This window comes from Triturus cristatus, chromosome 1_2 (genome assembly GCF_964204655.1).
Source record: "Triturus cristatus chromosome 1_2, aTriCri1.1, whole genome shotgun sequence".
NCBI lineage: Eukaryota > Metazoa > Chordata > Amphibia > Caudata > Salamandridae > Triturus > Triturus cristatus.
This window is the reverse complement of record NC_140580.1, coordinates 464,662,831-464,675,617: the sequence shown is the minus strand read 5'-3', so window position 1 is coordinate 464,675,617 and position 12,787 is coordinate 464,662,831.

Here is a 12,787-nt window from a genome sequence, read left to right as displayed (position 1 = left end):
TACATTTATTGTGAGAGTACGGGCACTTCTCGGCAATGCGCAATGCATTTAATGAAAGAGTAAGGCAGTTGAATCTCCTTGTTATTATGCTGAATCTAGGCACCATGTTTGTGAGAGGGAGTAAACATTCTGCATGATACATTCATGCGTATGTTGGTGGTGAATTCTATAAGTAGGTTTTAATGTTTACAAATTGGTCTATTAACGAATTTTACAAACTACTGCATTTAACTGTGCAGTTTAAGATTTTGGTTCAGAACAGAGTACAATGAATGTAATTCTCTCCTCTACAAGAACGTCTCAAATCTGCTAGTAGGGTAAGTCTGGAAGCGATTGCTGGGCAGGGCTCCACAAGGCCAGAGACCTTTGCTGAAAGGTGCAGTCGAACCATTTTTCTTCACGGCAAACAGCTTCAAGCCAGTCAGAACGGGTTTTCTTTCCAGCCAGTGTGACCTCGCTAGGGCCAAAAGCAGCTGCAGAACATTATAAGGAGCTGACAAATGCCATTAAGGAGTTATAGACAATAATGCAATAAAGAGAATGTGTTAGAATCCGGGTTCTCTGGTTGGCACAGGTAGGTACTTGTGACAAGCAGGGAACCTTTCCTCTAGTCAGGGTAAGGGGTTACACTCCTAAAATACCCCTGCTCACCCTCTAGGTAGCTTGGCGCGAGCAGACAAGGCTTATCTCAGAGCGTTATAGGTTAAGCATTTGTGAACACATACAGTAACCAAGTGACAACACTACAAATGGACACCACACAGGTAGGTATATTAAAAATAAGGATTCTTTATATAGGATTATCACAAGACCATTAAACGATTAAAAATACACAATACGGTTGCTTAGTTGGTAAAAGTTTGCTTAGTTTCTCTTAAGTTCTTAAATGCGACACTTTAAGTCAATATACCTCAGATGCGACACGCAGGGCAACGAAAGTGTTGCAGCGATGCAGATGCGTTGAAGTTCTTGGTGCAAAAGAAATAAAGACGGGATCTTCCAGATGCGTGACGCTTCTCCGAGGTTGCGAGAAGGCCCGATTCGATGCGTCAGCTACAGCGGCGTCACCTTTGACGAGATGCGACAACAGCGGCCTTGGCAGCGGCACTCTTCTCCGACGTTGCGAGACGCTTCCGCTCGATGCGATGCTGCAGCGGCGACACCCCTTCTGCGAGGTGCGGCAACCGCGGCTCCGACGGCGGCACGCTTCTCCGTGGATGCGAGACACTTCCGGTCGATGCGAGACGCTTCCGCTCGATGCGATGCTGCAGCGGCGACACTCTCTGCGAGATGCGACGGCAACAGCTCCGACGGCGATACGCTTCTCTCCCTTGCGTCGCGCTTCCAGCTCCTTGCGACACGCAGTCCCTCAGAAGGCCCAACAACAGCAGCAGGCACTTCCAAAAGACTTTGGGGAGCTGGGGATGAAGTCCACTGGTCCTGGGACTTCGTTCAGGGGGCAAGCTCAGTCCAAGCCCTTGGAGATCTTTAAGCACAAGTTGAAATAAAAGTCTTTGTAGTCTTTTCTCCTCTCCTTCAGCAGCAAGGCAACCACTGCAGGCCAATCCCCCAGGTCAGGGACAGTTACTCCTCCTACAGCTTTCCCAGTTCCTTCTCTTCTGGCAGAGGTTCTTCTTGTTTCAGCAGGATCTGATCTAATTTCTTGGGAGCAGGGTCCCAATACTTATACCCCTAATTCCTTTGTTCCTCTGGGGTAGAGGGGCCTTTGCCCAGTCCAAACCAGTTCTTGAGCACTCTGTTGACATGACTCTGCCTTTCTATTCAGGGTGCAGGGCAGAGACATCAGCCGCTCCGCAGGAGGCGGCGCCAGCATTGTGGTAGCAGAGCACAACCCTATTCAGAGCCCAGGTGTACTCCTCCCACCCATCTGACTGCCAATCTTCCTATTCACCACCAGGCTACCTTGCCCTGCCCCTCTGGGTTTCCCCAGCCCTGTCACTCACACAACCAGACAGGCAGATACACATCATAGCAGAGGCGGGCTGAAATGGTCAGGCAAGCAAATACCAACTTTCTAAAAGTGGTATTTGCAAACACAGAATATTAAAATAAACTTTACTAAAAGATGTATTTTATTATTCTGAGTTCAGGCATACTAAACTCGAATTTCTACCATGTTCCCTGGGTCTGTTAGGATCATAGAATGTAACAATTCTGACAGCCCATTCTGGCCTATGGAGAACAGGTAGCCTTACAATAGTGAAAAACGAAAATGGCAGTAATTCACTATTAGGACATGCCACACACATCAGGGCTTGTCCTACCTTATGCTTACAATGCACCCTGCCCTTGGGCCTACCATAGGGGTGACTAATATGAAGTTAAGGGAAGGTTTAGGGACTGGGAAGTGGGTGCACTTACCCAGTCAGCATGACAGTACCAGACTGCACGCAGGTTCTGCAGTGGCAGACCCTAGACACATTTTACTAGGCCGCTTCTGTGGGTGGCACAACCAGTGCTGCAAGCCCACCAGCAGCATTTGTATTTACAAGCCCTGGCACTCCTGGTGCACTTTACTAGGGGCTGACAGTAAACCAAATGAACCAATCATGGAATCCAAACAACATAAACATTTTAAATAGGGAGCACTTGCACTGTGGCACTGGTTGGCAGTGGCACAGTGCCCTGAGCAGCTAACACCAGCAAAAACATATGAGGCACAACGAAAAAATGTGGAAGGGAGACTCACGCCAAGGTGCCAGGTCTAACACGTGTCCCCTCCAGCTGAAAAGTGGGGAGAACTACCCTACCCCAGGGAGTTCCTCATCACTAAGGCGGAAAAATCTGGACAGACCGTCAGCATTGGCGTGATCTGTACCAGGGCGATGTTCCACCATGAAATCAATACCCTGTAGGGAAATGGACCACCTCAACAGCTTTGGATTCTCACCCCTCATATGCATCAACCATCTGAGGGGCCTGTGGTCTGTCTGAACCCGGAAGTGAGACCCAAACAGGTAGGGTCTTAGCTTCTTCAGCGCCCAGACCACAGCAAATGCCTCACGCTCAATAGCACTCCATCTCTGTTCCCGTGGTAGTAACCTCCTGCTAAGAAAGGCTACAGGTTGATCTAGGCCCTCCTCATTAATCTGTGAAAGAACAGCCCCCACACCATGCTCTGAAGCGTCTGTCTGGACGATAAACTCTTTGGAGAAGTTGGGAGCCAAAAGCACGGGCGCCGTGCACATAGCAGCTTTCAGGGCCTCAAAAGATTTCTGACAGGTGTCAGTCCAGATCACCTTCCTGGGCTGCTTCCTTGAAGTCAGCGCTGTCAAGGGGGCAACGATGTTGCCATACCCCTTGACAAACCTCCTGTAGTACCCGGTGAGACCTAGGAAGGCTCTCACCTCTGTCTGGGTTTTGGGCGACTCCCAATTCAGGATGGTTTCTAGCTTGGGTTGAAGGGGTGCCACCTGGCCACTCCCAACTTGGTGTCCCAAGTACACCACTGAACCCTGCCCGATCTGGCACTTACTCGCCTTGATCGTGAGGCCTGCCCTCCGCAGCGCCATCAACACTTCCCAGAGGTGGTGCAGATGTTCCTCCCACGTGGAGCTAAACACTACGATGTCATCCAGGTAGGCTGCACTGAACGAATCCAGCCCAGCCAACACCCGATTGACCAACCTCTGGAAGGTGGCAGGGGCATTTTTCATCCCAAAGGGCATAACCCGGAACTGGTAATGCCCATCAGGGGTGGAAAATGCTGACTTCTCTTTGGCCCCCTCGGTTAAGGCGATCTGCCAATACCCAGATGTTAAATCAAACGTACTGAGGTAGTTGGCAGCCCCTAGCCGATCTATGAGCTCATCAGCTCTGGGGATGGGGTGTGCGTCAGTCCTAGTGACCGAATTGAGTCCTCTGTAGTCCACACAGAACCGGAGTTCGGGTGTGGCTCCCGGCTCGGCAGCCTTTGGGACCAAGACCACTGGGCTGGCCCAAGGACTGCTTGAAGACTCAATTACCCCAAGGGCAAACATCTTGGAGACCTCCTCCTTGATGCAGGCCCTTACCCTGTCAGTCACCCTGTAGGCCTTGTGCCTCACAGGTGTACTATCCCCAGTGTCCACATCATGGACGCACCACTCAGTGACACCGAGAACCAGGGAAAACAGGTCAGAAAATTGTCCCAGCAGCTGGCGACAATCATTCTGTTGCTCAGGGGTCAGGGTGGAAGAGAGGATGACACCATCCACTGACCCATCTTGCTCTTTGACTGACAGGAGGTCAGAAAGAGGCTCGGTCTCCTCCTCCATCCCAGCATCTGTCGCTAAGAGCATGCCCACTTGGGACCTCTCCAAGTGGGGCTTGAGGCGGTTGACATGTAGGACCCTTAAGGGGTTCCTAGGAGACTTCAGGTCCACCAAGTAGGTAACAGGACTTTTGCGCTCCACAACCTCAAAGGGACCGGTCCACTTATGCTGGAGCGCACAGGGCTCCACGGGGGCCAGGACCCATACTTTCTGCCCAGGCTGAAGCTCTACCAGAGTGGCATTCTGGTCATACCACCACTTCATCTCCTCCTGGCTGGCTTCCAGGTTTGCCTCAGCAAGTTCCCTGAAACGCCTAGTCTGGTTTCTGAAGGCCAGCATGTAACTATATACATTCTGGGGAGGTTTCCTGGGAGATGGCTCCCAGCCTTCCTTTACCAGACTTAGAGGTCCTCTCACTGGGTGTCCGTACAGCAGCTCAAAGGGACTGAACCCCAGAGACTTCTGTGGCACCTCTCTGTAAGCAAAGAGAAGGCATGGTAAGAGGACGTCCCACTTACGCCTCATGGGTTCCTCAAGACCCATTATCATGCCCTTTAGGGTTCGGTTGAATCTCTCAACCAACCCGTTTCCTTGGGGGTGGTAAGGTGTGGTGAACTTGTAGGTTACACCACACTCTTGCCAAAGGGACTTCATATATTTAGATATGAAGTTGGTACCTCGGTCAGACACCACCTCTAGAGGGAATCCCACTCGGGAGAAAATTCCCATCAGCGCACGTCCCACCACGGGGGCCGTCACTGTCCTCAGATGTATGGCTTCCGGGTACCGGGTGGCATGGTCCACCAGGACCAGGATAAACCTATTGCCCATCGCTGTCCTAGGGTCCAGTGGCCCTACGATGTCAATCCCCACTCGCTGGAATGGGGTACCGACCACAGGGAATGGTTGGAGTGGAACCTTCTGCTTCCTTCCACTCTTCCCACTTGCCTGGCAAGTTTGGCATGTTCTGCAGTGAGTATCTGAACTCCTGCGCATTTGGGGCCAAAAGAAGTGGGTGACAAGCCTTTCAAAGGTCTTGTCCTGCCCCAAATGTCCTGCTAATGGCACATCGTGAGCCAGCCCCAGTAGGAAGGCTCTGAAGCGTTGGGGTACCACCAGCACACGGGCTGACCCAGGCTCAGCAACCTTAGGCTCAGAATACAGGAGGTCGTTCTCCCAGTAAATGAAGTGTGTTCCAGACTGATCACCGTTGGCCTGGTCTGCAGCCTGCTGCCGCATACCCACAAGAGAAGGGCATTCTTTCTGCTCCCTGCAGAATTCTTCCCTGGAGGGTCCTCTTTCCTGCTGCCAATGGGTCAGCTCAGGCAGGTCCCCCAGATCAGCTATCTGTTCCCCTGTAGGTTCCAGGGCATCCCCCTCAAGGTCTGCTCCCTCCTGGACCGTGGGAACTTCAGGAGCCGGTTTCCCGCGCCCCCTGCTCCTTCTCTTTAAGGCCGGTCCCTGGGCCTCCCTCTCAGGCTCCAGGACCTCTTGAGTACCCCTACTGGCTGCCATGGACCGTGTGGTGACACACGCCCAATCCGGCATACCCAACATCTCCAGGTGAGCACTCCGCTCCACCTTAGCCCAAGGTGAGCTCTCCAAGTCGTTCCCTAACAGACAGTCAACAGGCATGGCGGGCCTCACAGCTACCTGAAGAGTACCAGAGACCCCGCCCCCACTGAAAGGGAACCCTGAGCTACTGGGCAGTGACTCTCGGTGTTGTCGGCGGCAACAACCGGATAGAATGCTCTTGGGACAACCTGCTCTTGAGACACCAGGTGGCGCTTGACAGCCGTCACACTGGCTCCTGTATCTCTGAGAGCTTCAACCCTATGGCCATTTATGGTCACCCACTGCCTGTATTTTTTAGTGTTCTCAGGCAGCTGGGTTTGGGGGACCACTTCACAGTCTCCTAATGAGACAAGGGACATCTCTGAGGGACCCCACCCACCTTGGACATTCACCTCCTCCCCCAGGGCTACACTAGTCACCTGCCGGGATGGAGCACCAGTGGGTGCGGGTTTACCAAATAATGGACACTTCACATCAGAGGCAAAATGCCCCAGGTTACCACACTTGTAACATCTGATGGGCCCCTTCTGAACAGGTGTACCTGTCGGGGCCCCGGTCTGCTTCTGGGGTGGGGGAGGCTGAGAACCTTTCCCTTGGTTCCCTTGGGGATTACTTTGGGGCCCTTTCTGGAACTCCCTCTGTTTACCCTTGTCCCCCCCACTCTTCTGCTGGGGACCCTGCCCTCCTTTGGCGGAATCTCCCACCTGACCCTTGTGGACCCTGGTACTGACCCAGCGGTCCGCCTCCTCAGCAAGCTTCCTAGGGTTAGTCAGCCTACTATCAATCAGGTGCTGGCGTAGCTCAGGAAAACAATTACTAGACAAGTGCTCTCATGCCATTAAATCAAGAAGCCCTTGAAAATCATTAACTTTGCTACCCTTCACCCAACCATCCAGTGCTCTGCAAAAAAAAGTCACATACTCAACATACGTACTGTTTGGAATCTTAGTGCAACCCCTGAACCTTTGTCTATACAACTCAGGGGTCAACCCATACCTAGACATCAAAGCAGCCTTCATTTGGGGATATGAATTATAATCATCTGAAGGCAAATCCAGCAGTGTATCCCGCCCCTCACTAAGGAACCGTCCCCACAACCCTGCTCCCCAATCTTTCTCAGGGATCCGGTGGGAAGACATGGCTACCTCATAGGCCTTAAACCACTGCCCTATGTCATCATTTTTAAAAAATTCCTTCACTACATCTTTGGGTATGTACACTCTAGACTCTACCTGCACTGGGGGTGTGCTGCCACCAGAGGGAGTGCTTCCCAAGCCCTGGGCTTTCAAATCCAGCTCCCTCATTATTCCGTCATGCTCCATTTGGATTTTTTTCTCTTCCATTAGCATTTTTCTCTCTTCCATTTCCATTCTTTTTTGTTCCATGGCTAACTGCCCGTTTAGTTTGGCCATCTCTATTTCATGAGCTCGTGTGTCTTTCCTGTCTGCCAACTCCTCTGGAGATAAACTTTTGTCAGAGACACTGCTACCTGCAGGGGAAGGGCTTCTCCTTCCTCTTGAACCCACTGGCTCCTCTGCATTCTCATCATCACTGGCATTCCTTGCTTCTACCCAGGCCCTCAGCGCCGTGTAGAACCCTGTTTTGTTTTTACATCCAGTTGTAGCAACATTAAACTTTTTGCAAAAGAATTTCAGCTGTGATAATGTGTAGCTGTCTAGTTTCTCTTCTTCCCATTTAAATTCAGTATCCACAGAGACTATGGATGATGCTTTCTCCACCATGGTTAAGCTTGGCAGTGCTCAAAAATAAACGTGAAAGGAGAGAGCACAACTGCTGTGAAAGAAACCCCTCACCCACCTACCTAGTAGGTGGCATGCTTCATCATCGGGGCCCAACTGGATTGCCTAATACAATCCAGCTGTGCTACAACGCCTGGATTACAGCGGAGCAGGATATTGAGCAGAGAGTGGCGTGCTATGTGAGATGTGATTATGGGTTAAAAAAGTCTCTGGGAAATGCCCTATGGAAAAAACTTTTATTAGAAGGGTCCCAGGACTAATGTAAAAAAGTTATGCGGGATATTGCTGAACAAGCGGACCCGATCGTCGTCCTAGGTACCTCGGACCTTACTTTCCCTGACAACTGTCAAGAGGGGAGTTACACGGCGATCAAATTCCAGAGGCATAACTACCTCTTTACTCAAGTAATCTCAAACGGAGATACTGTGAGTACATTACCACTACACTCACAGCACACTTTAGGGTGTGTGCTGATATTTACACGTGGCCTATACCTTGTTCATATGGCCATTCACCTTTTTCTGGTCCTGACGAAAGCCTCTAGAACCATCCAGAAGGCTGAAACTAGTTGACCTTATTTACAAGGGATTTCAGGAAAATAATATTCCTAACTATATATCCCGCATAACTTTTTTACATTAGTCCTGGGACCCTTCTAATAAAAGTTTTTTCCATAGGGCATTTCCCAGAGACTTTTTTAACCCATAATCACATCTCACATAGCACGCCACTCTCTGCTCAATATCCTGCTCCGCTGTAATCCAGGCGTTGTAGCACAGCTGGATTGTATTAGGCAATCCAGTTGGGCCCCGATGATGAAGCATGCCACCTACTAGGTAGGTGGGTGAGGGGTTTCTTTCACAGCAGTTGTGCTCTCTCCTTTCACGTTTACTTTAAAGTGATAGCAAAAAAAGTTTGCTCTGAATCATAAAAAACTTGTCCATTTTGTTTTGCCAAAGTCATTGGGGAAGAGGACAAGTTTTTCTTTGTCCTCGCTCTCTTTTTGTTCCTATTAGTGCTCAAAAATAGACAGTCCAAAAAAGAAATCTACCAACAAGTATTGGTTGCGTTTAAGGTCTGCACTCACTAAGTAGTGTTCACCAATCACTGTACATGAGTCACAAATGCAAATACAGAATCCTCACCGCTGACCACCAATGATAGAATCCGGGTTCTCTGGTTGGCACAGGTAGGTACTTGTGACAAGCAGGGAACCTTTCCTCTAGTCAGGGTAAGGGGTTACACTCCTAAAATAACCCCTGCTCACCCTCTAGGTAGCTTGGCGCGAGCAGACAAGGCTTATCTCAGAGCGTTATAGGTTAAGCATTTGTGAACACATACAGTAACCAAGTGACAACACTACAAATGGACACCACACAGGTAGGTATATTAAAAATAAGGATTCTTTATATAGGATTATCACAAGACCATTAAACGATTAAAAATACGCAATACGGTTGCTTAGTTGGTAAAAGGTTGCTTAGTTTCTCTTAAGTTCTTAAATGCGACACTTTAAGTCAATATACCTCAGATGCGACACGCAGGGCAACGAAAGTGTTGCAGCGATGCAGATGCGTTGAAGTTCTTGGTGCAAAAGAAATAAAGACGGGATCTTCCAGATGCTTGACGCTTCTCCGAGGTTGCGAGAAGGCCCGATTCGATGCGTCAGCTACAGCGGCGTCACCTTTGATGAGAGGCGACGACAGCGGCCTTGGCAGCGGCACTCTTCTCCGACGTTGCGAGACGCTTCCGCTCGATGCGATGCTGCAGCGGCGACACCCCTTCTGCGAGGAGCGGCAACCGCGGCTCCGACGGCGGCACGCTTCTCCGTGGATGCGAGACACTTCCGGTCGATGCGAGACGCTTCCGCTCGATTCGATGCTGCAGCGGCGACACTCTCTGCGAGATGCGACGGCAACAGCTCCGACGGCGATACGCTTCTCTCCCTTGCGTCGCGCTTCCAGCTCCTTGCGACACACAGTCCCTCAGAAGGCCCAAAAACAGCAGCAGGCACTTCCAAAAGACTTTGGGGAGCTGGGGATGAAGTCCACTGGTCCTGGGACTTCGTTCAGGGGGCAAGCTCAGTCCAAGCCCTTGGAGATCTTTAAGCACAAGTTGAAATAAAAGTCTTTGTAGTCTTTTCTCCTCTCCTTCAGCAGCAAGGCAACCACTGCAGGCCAATCCCCCAGGTCAGGGACAGTTACTCCTCCTACAGCTTTCCCAGCTCCTTCTCTTCTGGCAGAGGTTCTTCTTGTTTCAGCAGGATCTGATCTAATTTCTTGGGAGCAGGGTCCCAATACTTATACCCCTAATTCCTTTGTTCCTCTGGGGTAGAGGGGCCTTTGCCCAGTCCAAACCAGTTCTTGAGCACTCTGTTGACATGACTCTGACTTTCTATTCAGGGTGCAGGGCAGAGACATCAGCCGCTCTGCAGGAGGCGGCGCCAGCATTGTGGTAGCAGAGCACAACCCTATTCAGAGCCCAGGTGTACTCCTCCCACCCATCTGACTGCCAATCTTCCTATTCACCACCAGGCTACCTAGCCCTGCCCCTCTGGGTTTCCCCAGCCCTGTCACTCACACAACCAGACAGGCAGATACACATCATAGCAGAGGCGGGCTGAAATGGTCAGGCAAGCAAATACCAACTTTCTAAAAGTGGTATTTGCAAACACAGAATATTAAAATAAACTTTACTAAAAGATGTATTTTATTATCCTGAGTTCAGGCATACTAAACTCGAATTTCTACCATGTTCCCTGGGTCTGTTAGGATCATAGAATGTAACAATTCTGACAGCCCATTCTGGCCTATGGAGAACAGGTAGCCTTACAATAGTGAAAAACGAAAATGGCAGTAATTCACTATTAGGACATGCCACACACATCAGGGCTTGTCCTACCTTATGCTTACAATGCACCCTGCCCTTGGGCCTTCCATAGGGGTGACTAATATGAAGTTAAGGGAAGGTTTAGGGACTGGGAAGTGGGTGCACTTACCCAGTCAGCATGACAGTACCAGACTGCACGCAGGTTCTGCAGTGGCAGACCCTAGACACATTTTACTAGGCCGCTTCTGTGGGTGGCACAACCAGTGCTGCAAGCCCACCAGCAGCATTTGTATTTACAAGCCCTGGCACTCCTGGTGCACTTTACTAGGGGCTGACAGTAAACCAAATAAACCAATCATGGAATCCAAACAACATAAACACTTTAAATAGGGAGCACTTGCACTGTGGCACTGGTTGGCAGTGGCACAGTGCCCTGAGCAGCTAACACCAGCAAAAACATATGAGGCACAACGAAAAAATGTGGAAGGGAGACTCACGCCAAGGTGCCAGGTCTAACAGAATGTAACACACCTAAAGCGCCATCATCAATTCATAGTCAGATTTGATGGTTTCACTATCTCTGTCCATGGCCTGACAGCTGCTACATCAACCTTATCTTGCTGCACAGTCACCATGCAGGTTGAAATGGCACAGGGGAGATATAGCACAAGGTTGCGTGCAAGTCAACAATGCCATTAAAAACAAGAAACAGCACGCTCACAGCAATCAGTGTCTTAACTGGAGTGGAAAGTGAGGAGTTATCCAACCTTAAAAGGATTACTGCCCCTGAAGTTAGGAATCGGTGTCGTAGTTGCAGATGTGGGAAATCTAAGAGGATTTGGGCAAATTAGTATTTAAGACTAAACACCACAACTAACAGATATTGTCCTCTAGAATTCCGGATGGCTCTTGACAGGTCAAGGGACCTTGGCCACCGTTTTCTGAATTGAACCTGTAGCAGAATGTACAGAGCAAATATATCATCAATTGTCAAGTTCTTTATTTTCAGGCAATGATGAGAGGTTGAGTAGTTTTTTGGGTTTTATATTCTTATTAAAGTTTAGGTTTCTCTGATTCTTTATTTATTAGTCAAATATCAGTATTGGGTATTTTGCGGGAGGGTGGGGCTGCTCGGCTTTTCAGAGCAGGGCAGGGGAGGAGTGGTAAGCCCACTCCTGAGTGCACAATGATTGTTTGGTCCGCCCTCTCGGGCCGCTCAAACAAGTCATGCACACTTTCCCCTTCTCCATGCAGGATTCATTGCAGCCTGCATGGAGAACATGCCCACCCTTCCAGCCCCTGCCTGTGCGCCGTGTCATGGCGCTCAGAACAATCACCACGCTGCATTGCAGCCTGGTGATTGGTTTAGGGGAGGGAGCCTGGATGCCTGCTTCCTGTTCCTATCAGACGCAGGAGAGCAGGAGCAGAGAAGATCGAGGTCCCGGCCTAAAGGTAAGCTTTTTTTATGACCCCCCTACCCTGGGCATTATTTGGGGAATTTGACCGGAACTCTGCATTACAAGAGTAATGTGGAGTCTCCAAATTTAGCCAATTCCACGAGCAGAATGAAACAATGGGAGAAGCAGGCCATAGAGAAATGAAAAAATGAATGGATGAGCTGTCCTCGACCTCGGCGCCGATGCCTCATCTCCAGGACGCTGTACATCATCATAGACTTTGTTTTACAAGGTACTGTTTGTTTGGAGGTCCGTGTGATTCAGTGCCCGATGCCATGCATCTCACTGTCTGCGCCATACATTGGATGTATTGCTGTCATGATGTCGTAATAGCCCCAGGTGGTGCTATTTGTTTTCTACAAGCTTTATTGTGGAAATAACTGTTTTTAAGTGCTTTTTTCCTACATGTATGTTGAATTTTTGTCATTTTGGTCTTGTTGAGTTTAGATGGCGATACTTTATATTTGTAAACTGGTGTGGTGTCCATTTGTAGGTTAGCACTGGGTTACTGTGGAGCCAATTACGATGCAACTCAGAGGTCCTGGCTGTTGGTCGGAGCCTTCCGAACTGCATCGTAATGTGCTGGTCTGATTTCTTTCCAACCGCCTCATTACAATGGATGAGGTCGGAAAGGAATCCAATCCCCTTGTTGATCCTTGCACCTTGTGACAGGCACTTTGAGGTGCCTACCCAGGGGTGCAGGAATGAGCCACTCCTCCCATTTTACAATGGGAACATGCATTTACTTCCAGAATGCATGCTCCCATTGTAAAATGTAGGAATGCAACCGAACAGTGTTCAGTCGCATCCTAATGTGGAAGTCGGGACTGCCGACCAGGTTTCGGTCTGTCACATGACTGATGCGGTGTCGGGCAGAAGAGATTACACCTGA